Source organism: Helicoverpa armigera, chromosome 8 (assembly GCF_030705265.1).
Source record: "Helicoverpa armigera isolate CAAS_96S chromosome 8, ASM3070526v1, whole genome shotgun sequence".
In the NCBI taxonomy this organism is placed as follows: domain Eukaryota; kingdom Metazoa; phylum Arthropoda; class Insecta; order Lepidoptera; family Noctuidae; genus Helicoverpa; species Helicoverpa armigera.
In genome coordinates, this window is record NC_087127.1 from 3,753,485 (window position 1) to 3,770,187 (window position 16,703).

The 16,703-nt window shown below is 40.2% G+C and overlaps 1 long non-coding RNA gene across 1 annotated transcript; it reads left to right on the top strand.

Annotated features, from left to right (window-relative positions):
- The first annotated feature begins 5,726 nt into the window (after positions 1 to 5,726).
- LOC110378768 (uncharacterized) lies at positions 5,727 to 12,217 on the top strand. The gene is made up of 4 exons (XR_010276725.1): positions 5,727 to 7,382; positions 7,528 to 7,643; positions 7,734 to 7,855; positions 10,879 to 12,217. It is a non-coding gene; the product is annotated as an uncharacterized LOC110378768 (long non-coding RNA).
- Positions 12,218 to 16,703: the final 4,486 nt, after the last annotated feature.

The following is a 16,703-nucleotide window of genomic DNA, read 5'->3' on the forward strand; positions in this document are numbered from 1 at the left end:
GGCGCGGCCTGCGGGCGACAGACTAGGGGCGTCTGTCGTCCGATCAGAAACAGGCCTCGAGACGGTGGCGTTGTGTTGCGCGCGCCTCTCTTAGTGGAGTTTGCTGTGGCCGCTGGGTGACGGCCACAGAGGTTGACGGGGCCCGCCTTTGAACATCTGGCGGGCCAATACCTGTCGGGGGTGCGGAAGCGGAAGAATGCTTTGGCGATACCCGTGCCCTCGACAATAGGTAAGGTAGAAGGCAACACTGGGTGGGTTTTTAGCCGGTAAGAGTCCGGCACACCCCCTCCACCGACCCCAGGTGGAGGGAAGTCCATGAGGATTTTCCCCCTGCCAAAAAAAAAAAAAAAAATAGGCACGGACATCACTGAACGTCACTGTCACTGAAGAGTACGGATGGTGTCGTACAAAATGTATGCTACAATATCATATTTCACTGACACTGATCGATACGTTACTGATCGGAACGTGTCGGCACTGTTGTGTGCGGATAGGCCCTTAGACTGTTTTCCGACAGATTATTTACTTTAGGATGGAACTTATTTTTCAAGGTTAAGTTTTGAGAATAAAAACGTGTTATAAAACTCGGGCACGCCGCTCGGGTGCATTACCTACCAATAATACGTCAATATTAAAATTACTAACGTCCTGACGGATTTATGAAACACTAGCTGTTGCCCGCAACTTCGTCTGCGTAGGCAATATAGAATAGTCAAAATACTACTTATCCCGTAGGTGCATTCTTTCACGTGACAGTATAATTAGGATTAGCACTTAGCAGTCGCATAGATTCATTGATCAAGGTTGTGTTGTGGATTTGACCATTTATCTAAACAAAAGAAGTAAAGTTTGTGACGTTGTGAATATCTCTGGATCTAGTCAGCCAATTTGGAAAATTATTACGTATGGTGCGTAAGTAATTTTCACAGGAAACAGTTATAATCTATGTCTATATGCTTTGAGTCTGACAAAGCTGTCATTCGTACATTTTGTGCAGCTGCTGCGACTAATCAGAAGCCAGAAAGTCTGTCAGTTTCACCATGGATATCGTCTTGTGTAGTGAGACTGGATTGAAGATAGGTAGTCGCTCCAAGCAAGATATTGGTACTCAAATAGATTCGGTGACTGGAAGGCAACACCAACATAGTTGGGGAATAGCTGGATGGATGATAAAATGAGCCATCATCATCAGCAGGCGCATAGGGTAGGATAGTTTCACTACTGGGGAGAAACACCCATGTATGACGGGGATTTTCTGTGCACTTACTCACAATGGTAAGGCTGACCCACCTTAGGCGTGCGCGATCCTCGGGCGTGTGAGTAGCGCGGGCGTCGCGAGCACGCTGCATGAACGTCGCGTTTTGCTGCCCTGCGGCATGTGTGAAGAGTGCAAGCGACGCGCTCGCGGCGAGCACGCGGCGCTCGAGTTGCGTTCTTACCCCTTCGCCCACTATCCCCGCCGCCCGCTAAACGCCTTAGCAGTTAAACGTCAAGGAGAGCGGCGCGTGCGCGCCGCGAGCGCGCTGTAGGTAAATGCCGCAGGGCAGCAAAACGCGACGCTCACGCAACGCGCTCGCGCACGCGCGGCGCCCGCGCTATTCACACGCCCGAGGATCGCGCACGCCTAATGTGGGGGAGGCCTAAGCCAGGACTCCACCGAAATGTTTGCATTAGTTCACGAATAGGCTAAATGTACGTATCTGTGAGAGTCCACTTCATGTGTTCGTACTTGAAACCTGCAGTTTTGCCAAGATTTTCAAAATGTACGCTTGCAATTTGTCATTTCTTGGTGGAGCCAACAAATCGAAAGAAACATAAGTGTTGTATACTGTGCGTCACTACCGCACACCGGGAAAATTTCGCTCTTGCGGAGGACGTTTATAGTATACCATATTTTGTGTCACACAGGACGACAGTAAGTATCCACCGAAACACTTTCAAAGATCTGATGAACGAACAAATCAGACCTGACTTGGTCACCTGGGGCCAATCAGAGCTCTATGAAGCGATCATATGCTTTGGCTCCTACTGTTATTGTGGTTTCTGAAAATTTATTCACCTCATTCAACGATGAATGTAATTCTGATGGTACTAAGAACACTTGCTTAGCGCAGAAGCTGACGTTGGCAGGTCGACTCTTTTGACTTCTCGAATAGGATACCATTGGTTTTTGTGCAATGCACACCTGCAATGCATGCTGGATTAGGATAGGATACAGGTGGATAAGATTTGCAACAGCAAAAAATTCTGTCTTTGTGATTGAATGACATCAAACGTAGTTTTATATAAAAGGTGTTTTTTTAGACTTGGCTCGGGTCTTACTGAGACTGTTCGTAATCGTGACCAGTGTATTTGCAATCAGAAGTTGAAAGTAAGCATGTCCCTGGTATGCGACGCGCAATTTGTACGTTTTCAGACGCATAAAGCATTTTACGTGTGTATGGTATTAAATCGAGAAAGCTCCCATTTCTTATCTGCACTTTGTATCTGGGCTTGTTCTTAAAGCTACAGAATCCTACATTACCTACCTACCTCACGCTTAGCAGCGCTTGCGAGGGACAGATCCTCCTTTCTTCTAGGATTAAGTTTACATATTTTGCATCAGAAAAAATAATTAAGGTCTACTCACTCAAAGTAATTTGTTTTAAGGCTACCACATTAGTGGAAGATAAGCTAAACTATGTTTATGAAAAAATCCTGATATGAACTCCATCTGTAACTTTAAATGATAATTAATTGTTATACTAAAGTCATCATTTTTGACATAATGTTCAAAAAATAATTTAGATGGCACCGTTTTAAATTTGGCTGAGAACTATTAATTTTCCTTTCATCAAGGTAATAATTATAATTGGATTTTGATGTGGCACGGCAAACTGACAAACACTATTGAAATGTCTATCGAAAAATTACACTACGTGTTAAAATATAGTGAATTACGGAAAATATATAACTCCATCTGTTGAAATAATAATCCTCTATAAAGAATGTATGGTAATTTATTGTCATTTACCACCTCGCTCCTTTGACAAATTTTATGTATTTTATTTAACACAGATTACCACAGATGGAGCTACTTTAACCTTGGCTAAAAAATTTTCATATTTTTTTTCTTCCAAGTTACTTATGAAGGTGTGATTTTCTGTGTAAAGGTTAATAATAGGCCGATCAACTAATATAAGTACAACATTCAAATGTACAGTTTTGACAAACAGATTGCGTGTCGTAATATTTTACATCTTGAATTCACAAAATTAATAATATCTTTTGATAGAGTGAATCGATTTCGATGAAACAAAAACTAAGTAATACCCCAAGTTACGTAGAATTTTTGTATATACGCATTGTCTGCATTGAATTCTTAGATTTTACGTGAATCCCGAACGAACAAACAGATAAACAGATAAACAGACAAACAGACAAAAATGACAAAAATTATGGAAATGGGTTCTGTTAGTTATCCTTTAACATGCTGGCTATTTTTTTTGTCAATTTCTTCAATGTACAAAAATTACTTTTCTACAGATTTATTATATGTATGTATAGATATACCTACGATAAATATCTACTATGCCATTGTAAATTAAATACTTAAAATGTATTGTTTCTAGTGCTAACTTTTCCAAGATTCTAGTAGTTAATATACCTAACTAAAGATAATAAAGTTTTATAGATATTAATAATCTGCCGAATTCCTCGAGAAAACATGTTCAAACTATCAGTCTCTCAGTCAGTGCTAAAAGGTGGACTGAGAAATTACCTCCATTACCTCTCCCCCCCATCCCTGAGTACACCCCCCCCAGTTTTTTTTTGCTGCGGCTTCCCTATTTCATTAAACCACCCTTCGCCACTGACTTGGAATGCCTATCTGATCTCTTCAACCCAGTGAACTAGGCACCACGTTATCCATGGTAAGTAAAACTGTTTGACAGACTTTCTGGCAAAAAAAAAGTACAAATGACAGCTTTGTCAAACCTTTGTTTCCTGTGAGAATTACGTAATAATTTTCCAAATCGGTTGACTAAATCCAGAGATTTCCACAACGTCACAAACTTACCTCTTTTGTTTAGATAAATAGTCACACATCGTCGACACCACCTTGAATGTTCAACCCGTGCTGCTGCTAGGTAGTAATCCTAATTATACTGTTATGTAAAAGAATACGCCTACGGCATAAGTAGTATTTTGACAATTCCAAATTGCCCACGCAGATGAAGTCGCGGGCAACAGCTAGTTAAAATATAAACATAATTGTAATCATCTCGATCTAAGGGTCCTACTACGTCCAAGAATATTTTTTCCATTGCCGAATTAGCTGTTGTTGTAACAATTAACGGTTCTTTAACGTAATGAGAAGTATGTTTTTGTCTTTGACACTTATCATATTTTTTAATGAATTCCTTTACATGTCTTTCAAGGCCTGACCAAAAGTAATACTTTTTGATGTTATTATGCATTCGTCTTATAGCAGCATGGCCAATTGTTGGTAGAAGATGAAAATCATTTAATATTACTTTTTGATCATCCTTGTTTTCAATTATTTTTACGTCGTTTAATATACAACGCCTACATTCCTATAGAACGCGTCTGAACTACTATAAAATGCGTACTTTGTCAACGCGTAGAGATATTATCGATGCTGTATTCTTGTACAAATTATTAAGACACAAAATAGACTGTCCTCAATTGTTAAGTCTTATTAGAATCCGTACACCGTCTAGATACCCCAGATCCGCTTTATCACCACTCTGCCCACCATCGTAGGACTGTGCTAGGCGCGAACTCGCCAATTCCTAGGTTGTGTAGGATTTTAAACAACTACAGTGATGTTATAGACATACACTAGGATAGTGCCAGTGGACTTTGTCGAGTAATTGTGGATAACCCATTTGTTAGAACATAACTCGTGAATTGTTTATTTTATCGTACGTTTATTGTTTATTATTATTATGTTTAATTTTTTTCAATATTTTATATTTATTCAATTGTTAATAATGTTATTTTGTTTTTATTCCAAATTTCATTTTATTTTATTGTAATCATTTTCAACTCGTCTTGAATATGTTATTGTTTGTGCTAAATTATTATTTATTTTTCCTGCAATTTTGGTAATCAAATTGCTCCTTCTTACTTTCTTTATAATAAAATTGTTACCGTTTTCTTTGCATGTGGTGTTAGCCTATAAGAAATTGTTACACGTGCTTTTATATGTACTAATCAAGTTTGTAAAAATGTGATGTGTAAGCAATTGTTGGCTGGCCTTAATAAAATAAATAAATAAATACAAAATCGCGGACCGGTCCAGTTTTTATATGACTTTATTTCTGTCACTACTTTTTTTAATAAATTCATCGTAGATTTTACTTCATAAAAAAAATAATTCGTGCACTTTAATTTTTTCACAAAAACATTTTTGTTTCCTCACAAATGCGGCTGGCGTCAATTGTGATCGGGCAACTGGGTTTATAAAGGGAACTATATTTTTTGTCACCAAAATTTATATTTGTCATCAAGTTGTATCACCTAATAAATAGATCTATCGCCACGAAATATTTTCGTTCTCAGATAAACAAAGAGTGTTCCCAGGTATGAATTACCAAATTATTGTTAATATAATGTGTAAAATATGAGATGGATTACCAATAAAACTGTAGTGCATTACATGAATATAAACTTCGTTCTTATAATAATAGTTTTATTACTGAAATAATAGGTTGGTGCTCAAAATGGTAGATCTGTCACCAAATAAATCGATTAATCGATCCCTGACTGCGACTCCTTTTTATTTGTTATTTTGTCACCAATACAGTAGTTACATTTTATTTCGTTCAGTTATTAAAATAATGTATTCGTTACCAATTTAATACATCAGTTTATAATTTTAATGAAAATATGTTCAAAGGGAAGAGGAAGGGAAGGGAGACAAATTGGCGCGCTTTCGGGCCTCACCGAATGGGTTGTAGGTTAGGTACGATCATACGATGCAAGCATATTATCGGATTAGCCATAGGCGTAAAGGTGCCCAACCCCCCACCAGAAGCAAAAAAATTACTTATCGGCCAGAAAAAAAAAGAGGGCGCCCTTGAAAATCCAAACCAGCGCTGTTTATTCAGTGATTGTTATTTTTAACAATAAATATTGATTATTTTGACTTTAATTAAGTGTTTTATTTACTATTCAGCTAGAAATTTAATTTAAATATATTTATACTACCTGTGGAAATTATAACCCTTTGGGGGAGGCACATGACCAGTTAAGTAGTAGACTCTTTTGGTTGAAAGGATGATGACGACCACCCTACATTTTTAGACCTTCATGAAATTTTCTAGTGATATAATATATGATTTATTGGTGATCTCTTTAAATTAGTTTGCTTAAAAACTATTGGGACAAACCTGTTATAATACATACAAAACCATTTATTTGGTACTTGACCCCATATCTCCATGATTTTCGGTAATTTATTGTGGAATTGATTTTATATTGTTTGGTGACTACATTTGGTGACAAACCTACTATTTTGTGGCAAACCCTATTATTTAAGAAACACAAAATGAATTAAATTGGTGACAGCTTAAATCATACCCGTTTATAAATAACGTCATTTTTAGAAAGAAAGAAAGAAAGAAAAACCATTTATTTGACACACAAATGACGCAAGAAACAAACACACACAGATACAAACAAATAAATCAAGGGACAATACAAAAAGAAGAACAAAAAGAAAAGCGCTCCAGCTGCGTCATTCATGTGTGAAAAGGGGCAGCGCTCAGCATAAATGCTGTGTCTCGCACACGCAGGCACGAGACAACAGCGCTGGTTTTCAGCGCTGACCCAACACATGACTTTGCCTCTCGGTACTATACAATCCTGACGCCGTTTCGGCACGAATAAAGTAAATAAATAAATTTATATATATATGTAATAAGTAATAAGTAAAACAACAGAAACAATAAAAATTAACGAACAATAGTACATTAGATAAAAAAAACAATGAATATAAAACAAACCATAGACAAAACAAAACGAGAATATCAAGACAAAATACATAGACAAAAACAGGTGAATAAAAAAAAGAAAAGTTGAACAGAGCGCTACAGACCAGACCATAGACAGCGCGGCAAGTGAAAAGTGTCAATGTCAAAGATCAAGCTAGGTTAACCGGCCAATTGCACGAGAGATATTTTGTTATGCAATTATGATGGCGGAAAGTGTATCGAGTGATGTAATAAGTGTATTATGTTGTGATTATGTGAGTGGATATGTTTATTGTGTGAAACAAAAGTATTAGTGTGGTGTGGGGCGAACATATTAAAGCTAACCCGTAGCGGATGACCATACGAAACAGTGGGTGAAATGCATTCCAGGGATAATCATTCAAGGTAAGAACAAAATATAATCAAAATAGAATCAAAAATAGTTGGAAACAATGTCAAGACAATTAAAACAAATATTGTGAAATAAAATAATAAGAAATTGAATTAAATGTAAGAATTTATTGTGATACCAATTTATACCTATGAACAGGACCAGAAGTGATACCACTTAGGAAGAATATGGAGTGAAGCAGACAGGAGGCAGCCAAACCACTCCACAAACACTACTGGGGATCCCACCAAGGACTGTGGGCCATAACACATGAGGTATGTGAAAATTTCCATTTATGATTGAGATAATTGTTGGAGTAATAATTTATTTTTTAGATGGAGTTTAAAAGTTTGGATTGTTTTCAGGCCCCTTAAAGGTGGTGGAAGGTCATTCCAGCAGTGTGTGGCTGCAAATCTGAAGCTACCCCTGAAAGCTGCAGTTTTGTGAAGTGGGACCCTCAGCGGAGCAACTATGGAGCGAAGACCATGTCTGTAGCATGTTTCTTTCCATATGAGTTTTTCAAATAAGTAGTGCGGCTTATGGGTTGTAACAATTCCAAACATTAGGCTAGCAAGATGCAGTTTCCGCCTGGCAGCCATTTTTAACATTTTAATTTGATTGATGTATGGTGTTACATGGTGCCTGCGGGGGACTTTGATGCAAAACCTAACACAGGCATTCTGAACCCGCTGTATCAGCCTAACTGTCCTAGCAAGCAGGCAAGGCCCGTATACAGTATCGCAGTAATTCAGCTTAGATAGGACTAGAGTGTCGACGAGTTGTTTCCTAAGAGGTAGGCTAAGAAAATTACGGATACCATATAATACCTTCAGTCTGTAGAAGCAGTTTCTGACAATGTTATTTATGTGAGCCTCAAAGTGCAGCTCCGGATCCAAGGTTAGGCCCAGACTACACGCTTGTTCTACGCGTTCAATTTTTTCCCCCTGAATGACAATCTCAGGCTTGGCAGCTAATATATTGGTAATCTGCATTTTTGTGCCTAGCACCATAAACTTGGACTTAAGGGGATTAAGCAGCAAACTATTTCCCTCCGACCAGGTAACTATCCGCTGCAGATCTTCGTTTATTCTTTGAATTGCAGCTACCACATCATCCCCCTTGAAGGATGTATACAGCTGGATATCATCCGCATACATGTGATATCTGCAGTTCACAAGGGATTTAACTATATCAGCGCTATAGAGTATGTACAACAATGGGCCCAATATCGATCCCTGTGGAACTCCCCTAGACACTGGAAGTGGAGGGGACGAGATGATAGTACCGTCCTCTTTGTGGATTTGCACGAGCTGGGACCTATCTGTTAGATAGCTATTAAACCAATCCACTGCAGCGCCATCAAATCCATAGTAAGTTAACTTGGACAGCAGTAGATTGGTATTAATTGCATCAAAAGCACGTGAAAAGTCCAGCAAGACAAGTATTGACCCCTCGCCCCGGTCGCGTGCCTCCAAAATATTGCCCACTACATCCATCAGAGCAGTTGCAGTCCCTCTACCCTTGCGAAATCCCGACTGTAACTCTGGCAAAATATTATTTGCCTCCAGGTATTCAATTACCTGGAGGTATACCACACGCTCTAGAACTTTAGATAGACAGGGCAGGATGCTTATAGGCCTTAGGTCTTTTAGATTGACTGGGTCACTAGTTTTCGGAATAGGGCAAACGATAGCACGTCGCCAAAGGCTGGGGAATGTATGAGTTTCAATGGACTTATTGATGATGTCAGTGATAACTTGCAGGGTGTTTGGCAGAGTGAGAGTCAACATGTCCAGACTGATACCATCAATACCCTGAGCTTTTGACCCCAGACCCTTGATTATCCCTAGAACAGTGTCCCGATTGGTGCTAGTAAGGGAGAACCTGGCTGGACTATACCTACAAGAATTGAAGTAGTAGTTCAATGAGATATTGTCGCTACAATTCCCTGGCACATTCAAGAAGGCGGCATTTATACTATCTGGGTTATCAAAATGGCTTGGCAGCCGCTTATCTTTATGGTCAGGAAGAACATCTGATTTTAAATTTTGCCATAATAGTTTGGGATCTTTACTTAGCTCATTGATGTTTTTTGTAAAGTATGCGGACTTTTCCCTCACTAATGCGGCTGCTGCCTCATGCTTAAGATCCAGATAGTACTGCCTGTGATATGGGAGCTTTGTTTCGCGACTTCTCTGTCTAGCTTCATCTCGGAGCTTGAACATTAGACGAATATTATCGGTAATCCACGGTGTAGGCCGCTTATAATACGTCTTTGTCTTCATAGGAGCATGGAGATCGAAAAGTTGGGTTATGTATGAGTTAAATGTTAGAACCATAGAATCAACGTCATCCAAGTCTCCTATATCAGACCATGGTATCGCGTTCAGGTCTTTCTCAAAATAATCTGGCAAGATGTCAGCGAGAGGACGAAACCTGACAATCCTTGGCTTACACTTTGGCTTCCTGAAAACTGTTTCACAAGTGATAAAGGCATGATGACCAAGCTCGCTGATATGGTTCACTTCGACATTTCGTATGAGAGCATCAGTGCATATAATGTCGATCAATGAGCAACTGTCGTTCACAAAATGTGTGGCTGTTGTGACAGATTGAACCAGATTAAAATTGCTGAAAAATCCCATTAGCTGCCTAGTCTTTGAGCTGTTTGAGTTTAGCAGGTTGACGTTAAAGTCACCTAATAATATGATGTTGTCATAAGGTCCTAAGGCGCTAATACTAGCAGTAATGGCATCGATGAAAAGTTCCAAGTCCTGCCATGGTGGGCGGTACGCGGTCCCTATGAGAAGCTTTGTTTTGTTAACTGTGAGGCCCAGCCACAGCTGCTCGACAGTCGAGTGCTCAGGGTGAGCCTTGACTCTTGCGTTTATACCATTCCTAATATAAAAAGCCACACCCCCACCACGCCCTCCTCGTGTAGAAACAGGTCGTGGTATATGTCTAAATTTGTACCCAGAGATACTGGGAGCACGATCCTCTTCCCCACTGCGTAGCCATGTCTCATTGATAGCCATGATGTCCACAGAGTGGTTACCCATGGCGATCAAAAACTCGTCCTGTTTAGTACCCAGAGATCCCGCATTTAATAGACCAAACTTAATGTATTTACTAGGAGCCATAGATACCGTTAGGTGCATGCATTACATGTGTGAGAGTATAGGCATGGTACCAGCTTAAAAAATAATGTGGCGAAGTAAAGTGGATGTATGTATGGGAAGTGTGTATAGCTTGTAACTGGTTAGGGTTAAGTGAATATATGATATGTAAATAATTAGAATTAAGTGTAAATATAAATTGTAAATATAGTGTAAATAAATAATTAATAGCAGATGAGTGATGAGTCAATTGTGTTAAGTAGATTTTGCGTACGTCCAGTCTATGGTTGAGCACGGAACAAAAAAGATAATGGCAATCATTTAGCCAGTTTATATATAAAAAAATAATTACAACAAGGTGGATTATACTAAAGCTTAGCTGTCTAATTTTCAGTGCCAAAAACGCGGGATAAGTCCTCCTCTGTGCGAATCCTCTGCGCCTTGTCGCCCGGAGCCTTCCTGACGAGGATGCGGCCCCGCTTGGTCCAGACGAACTTCCAACCGAGAGCATTCGCGGCGTCACGCGCCTTACGAAATAACAAGCGGTTGGCTTTCGTCAACCGCTCGTTCAGGAAGAACCGCTGCACTGGTGCGGGCAAGTCGAGGTCTGCAGTGGTAGCCCCTCGCCGGGCTCGCGCGCTGGCTAGAAGCTGATCGCGCAGGTCCCGGCGAGCGAGGCGCACGACGATCGGCCGTGGACGAGATTCAGCCGGACCCGCTGAATTAGTCACGTTCAGCTGCCTCCCACCAACGCGCTCTGCACTAACAATATCGCGGTCGTCCAGGCTGATCCCGAGCTTGTGGCCGATGACCTTGAATATATGGGCAGGGTTTTCCGCCTTTCCCTCCGGTAGGTTAGACACCTCGATGTCGTTGGCAAGCAAATCCTGATCTCTGTCGTTGAGCTCTCGCATTAGGTCCTCCACAATCCCATCCACGTTCGAGTTCGAGGGACTAGAGGTGGCAAGCTTTTCAAGGGCATCCACCCTTGTTTCCAAGCCGTCAATGCGCGTGCTGCAAGTGTTTAAGGTGGTCTTTAGTTCAGCCATTTCCACCTCCATTTCTTTTCTAAACATCTGAATCTCCGCACGGACTGCCCTCAGCTCGTCAAGTATGACCTGCAAGTCCATACAAGGCGCTGGCGGTTGCTTGTTGATGGTAGCGTAGGCAATAGACACTTCAGACGGCGTAGGACTTGCGACGGAACTTGTTGTTGCATCTGGCGAGCCTGCTATGGTCATTGTCCCTGCAACATCACTAGGAGGGCTTTGCGCGGTGCCTCTGACCGGGGTTTCATTTCTGTTGTCCCTAGCAACGTTCTTCTTACACTCGAGACAACGCCATTTAGAAGAAGCCCTGGTATTCGGAGGGATCCCTGCACATATTCTACAGTAGAATAGGTTGCATTTGCCACACTTAGCGCCATCTAGCGCTGTGGCAAAGCGCGCGCAACCTCCGCATTTGACGCCCGGCATTGCTAGTTTCACAGGTTGTACCGAGGAAACAAACTAGATGGCGTGACAGGAGATTCACCGCACAAATCAATAGGTTGCTTTACACGACGAGGCAGATGGTGCTGTATGGACGTGACAAGACCTCAGGGTTTAATTTTGCCAATGGCAAGGATGTAAACAATACTGTCACTGACGTCTAACTTTTTCGTAGATTTTTAGTGGGTAGACGTATAAACAAGTCAAAAATCGGATTTTTATATTATTCTATTACAGCCCACAAACGCACTATTTAGCAGACACTGCAAAACTGTTTCAAACCACTTTGACTATTATTTCTGTTGTTTTCGAAAAAAAAAGTTGCACATATGACTTGCCGAAACAGACGTCAAACGTCAAAAAGCTTTGATGAAGAATAACAAAACTCTTTTCTATCCATGTGTATGTCATTTGACCTACGTAGGTTATTTAACTTATCATCATTTATTAATTTAAGTTCTACAGACAGCCTCAATTTACTATGAATCTCCACGACTCTTGGTTGCGCAAGCCAATCGGCAGCAGTACCCATAGCACTTGGAGAATGTTGCGACTCTTGCCTATATTGCGAATGCGTCATAACCGTGAGTATACTTTCATACATATTTTTTAAGTCAGTTGATGTGATAGGTAATCGTGACATTGAATCTGCTGGAATATTTGTCGATCCTTTGATCCTTTAAAATATTCTACGATAAAATCGTACTCTTCAAGTAGAAGTCTGAACTTTAAGAGACGACTAGATAGGTCACGCATGCCAAATAAATAAATAAGAGGTTTATGATCGGTTTCAATAAAAAATGTACGGCCAAGCCATACGAGTATGGACGGAAATGTTTTACTGCCCACACTATTGCTAACTGCTCTTTTTCCTCGGTGGGATAATTGATCTCTGCCTTATTTTTCAGGTGTGGGTGAGACGTTGGAAGAAGTCATAAAACAATTTTCAGAATACTTTGCTCCGAGAAAATCATTGATAATTATACGAAACGAATTACGCAAGGGAATTCAACGCTTGAAGATTTTTTCCAGAAACTATAAGTTTCTGGAAAAAATCTTAAGAAAAAACTGCAAACTTAAGAAAAAACTGCAAACTGTAAGCAAAATCATAGCAGGGTTAGACAAAAGATTTAATAATTTTAAAACAAAATTAATGGCAGAAGACGATAAGAGGAATATGCAATGAAAGGTGGCCCATTATCTGACCCGGTTCAAAAATGTTTGTGTACAAAAACGAAAATGGTGGTATAGATAGTGTTTAGTTAGATTCGTCAACTCCATTCACTCCAGTGATTATACTAGTTCCTTGTTCCTATGTTTACAGTCCACTCTTGTAATACATTCCTTGGTACATTTTGACAGTACGAATATATTTTTTCCGTGTGCAAGACGTTGTTTTATTTCAAGAAATTGTTTCAAGCAAAGTTTTAAGGAACCAAGCAAGTAATCCTACATATTTGTGGTCCAGTTCGCCGGATTCGATAATCGCCGCTTATCCGTGAGAAAAATTCAACGTCTTTTCAAATATTCGTACTCATTTTCTCAAATCTTTCACACGCCATTTTGGACGTCATGGACACTATCATAAAATATCAGAAGAATCTCATTGAGAATTTAGGAAAAGCGGAGAGAAATTACAGAGAGATTAAAGAGGATAAAAAGGACATATTTAGAAACAAGGCTAGAAAATTTAGAAGAACTTTGGAAAGAATTTAAAGATGGTCACAAAGCCATACTTACAAAAGCCACGCCGAAAGATCGAGAAGATTCATATTTCACTGAAGATATGTGCGAACAGAGTGCTGATTCTGAGTTTTGTCAGTTTACGCGCTCGATACGTAATTATAACTTGGCTGAAGTAAAGAGTCGTATGCTACATGACATGATTAGAATATAGCACGTTCATTCATTTTTCCGGATAATGACATTTACTATTTCGCAAGTGAGCGCGTTTATAATACAACCAAGTGTCGATGACAGCTTTCATTACATAAACAGTTCTAAAATTAATGCTACGTCATTAAGTTGTATGATAATTTACGCATCGAGAAAGTTAACTTGCAAAACTCGGAATCAGAGTGCCTAGTGTGAGTTGAACAAAATGTTGCGAATGACTTCACTGTCGAGTTTAGCGAGTAAACTTCAAACGAGCCGAATGCAATATTTAAGCGAGTGTGAGTTGCCATCTCGCAAATTGCTCGCATCACGTATCCTCACGGCGAATAGCGATGATTATTTTTGTTAGGTTGGTGTTCCGTTCGCTTGGTGGGATAAACCTACCAAATTTAGAAAGACGTCATTTTAGCGTGTAATCGTATGGGACGACTGTCTTTCAAAATTTTTGGGGTTATTGTTTGGATGTTTTGTTTATGTTTGACGCGACGCCCGAAAAAAGTTTTTAGTTGTTTTAAATTAATTAATTTAAAATGAAGACAAGTTCTTGTCTAGCACCTGGAGTGCTAGGGAAGCTTATATATTTCTATGAGTCAGAACCTCAGTTACTTGTTCTAAATACACACTGCACATTTTTTGGGATACGTGCTTTGCTTCTCTAATTGGCCTTTGATAGGATCCAGTGGCAAAAAAGAATAAAGCGGTAAGCACCTGCAAATAAAAGAAGGAGAAAGTTTCTTCAATCATATACATACCTAGTTTTGTTTTGGAAATTGATATTGTAACTTACATGAATTGATAAATAGGTACCTTACGTTCCAAGGAAACACGTAGAGTGGATTTTAGATTTGTGCTTTGTCTCAGTTAACTGCACAAGAACTTAAAAATCTTCTTGGACAATCTATATCTATGTCTAAATTGCGTCTCCGTGAGGTGAACTAACGAATTAAAAAATGCGCAAGCCCTTGCCCCAATTCTGGCGCTTTTGTTGCGTTCATCTTGGGCCTTTGCGGCCGCAAACATCCTCCGAGCAAAGAAAAAGCGTCCTGCCATATTTTTGGTATTATTTTCACTAAATAAAAACTTAATTGTTGATATACGAATTCGGAAACAGATGTCACTTCACTTTCACCACAAAAATCTTCGTGAGAACTTTTTGGTTAAATTCGATCGCGTTTGTATTTATTTACTATTCGATCTGTCAAAATCTGAATCTCGCACTCGCATCACGGCAGAAATAAACCAATCCCGTGCCTGTCACGTTCACTTGAGAGTCCGAGCGATTCGATTTCGAAAATTTGTAAACTGGCACTCGCTACTTTAGGTTCCAATTTTTGACACTAGGCGGAGCTGTTTTTGATCCATACAAATCTTAGTATACGCGCTCTCATGTGAGTCCGTAAATAAATTCACGAAAACTCGCACTAAGCACTCAGCACTCAGTTCGAGGAATCTTACGTTTCCTCTAAAACGTCACTGAAAGAAGCCTTACAGCAGTATATTACGTCGAGCTCATCGGAAACGACGGGAACATCTGTAAGGTTTTTCAATTTATTCGTGATTAAATACTCTTTTAAAAAGGTTTTTTTGAGAACTGGCAGTTGACAACTGACGTCAGACGGAACGCGGGGTTTTTGAAAAGAGAATAAAAAAAAAAGGATTTGGCTGGTGGGGTTCGCGTTGGGAGATCGGGCGATTAGCGAATGGTGGGAATTTTTGTATTTGAGTCTGTTGATTATACGGATTTGTAAAGCTAAGAATAAAAGCTGAATGTAAACTGAAATAGTAAACTGGTTTTTCTCCTACGAGGTTCCTTCAAATAGAGACACTATCCACCACTATATCAAAAGGAGATTCTTACAGTTCAGAAGCGGGATCACCAAGACCACAAATATCACGTTCTGGCCATGGATCAACGATCCGAACGTGAGGCAAGTCATCGTCGCCTGGAGACCCCGTCTCGGGGCCACACGCGGCTTAGTGGAAGGCGCAGCCGCAGCCGCAGCCGGAGCCGCAGCCAGAGCCGAAGCCACAGCCGAAGCCATGGTCAACGCTTGAGGGAGCGTGAAGTGGCGGTGGAGCGAGAACGAGAACGTCTTCGTCTGTTGGAGCAAGACCTTCAGGAAGAGCGTGATAGAGAGAGTCGGCGGCAGCATGGCGCACGTCGAAGGCGACAAGAAGACGGCGGGGTTGACGAGAGACAGCGTGAGTCTGCTAGCAACGGGCGTCGTGTGCAAAGGTCACGTAGTCCTTCTTTTTCCGCCAAGGATATTTTACAAATAATTAAATCTATTAAAGGAGGTTTGCAGCCTCAGCCTTCTCAGAATGCACATTCGAGTCACAGAAACTTGGATAATAAAAATATCTTGCCTGAATTTAATCCCTCTAACAAAAGCCAGCGCATTGATGTTTGGTTGAAGAAGGTTAACGAATGTGCTTCTGTGTATGGTTGGGATGACAAGACTATTGTACATTTTGCTATGCAGAAACTGCAAGGACTGGCTAAAACCTGGTACGAGAGTCTAGATTCGATACTCTACAGCTGGAATGAGTGGCAAACTAAGTTAATTAATGCATTTCCATGCGAACAGAATTTTGGTCAGTCCCTGGAGGATATGTTGAAGCGTAGATGTAAGTTTAATGAGCCAATTGAAAACTACTATTACGAAAAACTGGCGCTTTTAAACCAATGTGATATTACGGGTAAGAAAGCCGTCGATTGCATCATCCACGGCATTAACGATAGAACTTTGAGGTCTAGTGCCTTAGCATTGCGTTGTGTTGAGCCTGATCAACTTTTAAAATTTTTGTCTAGCAACAGCAAAAAAGTTTTTCT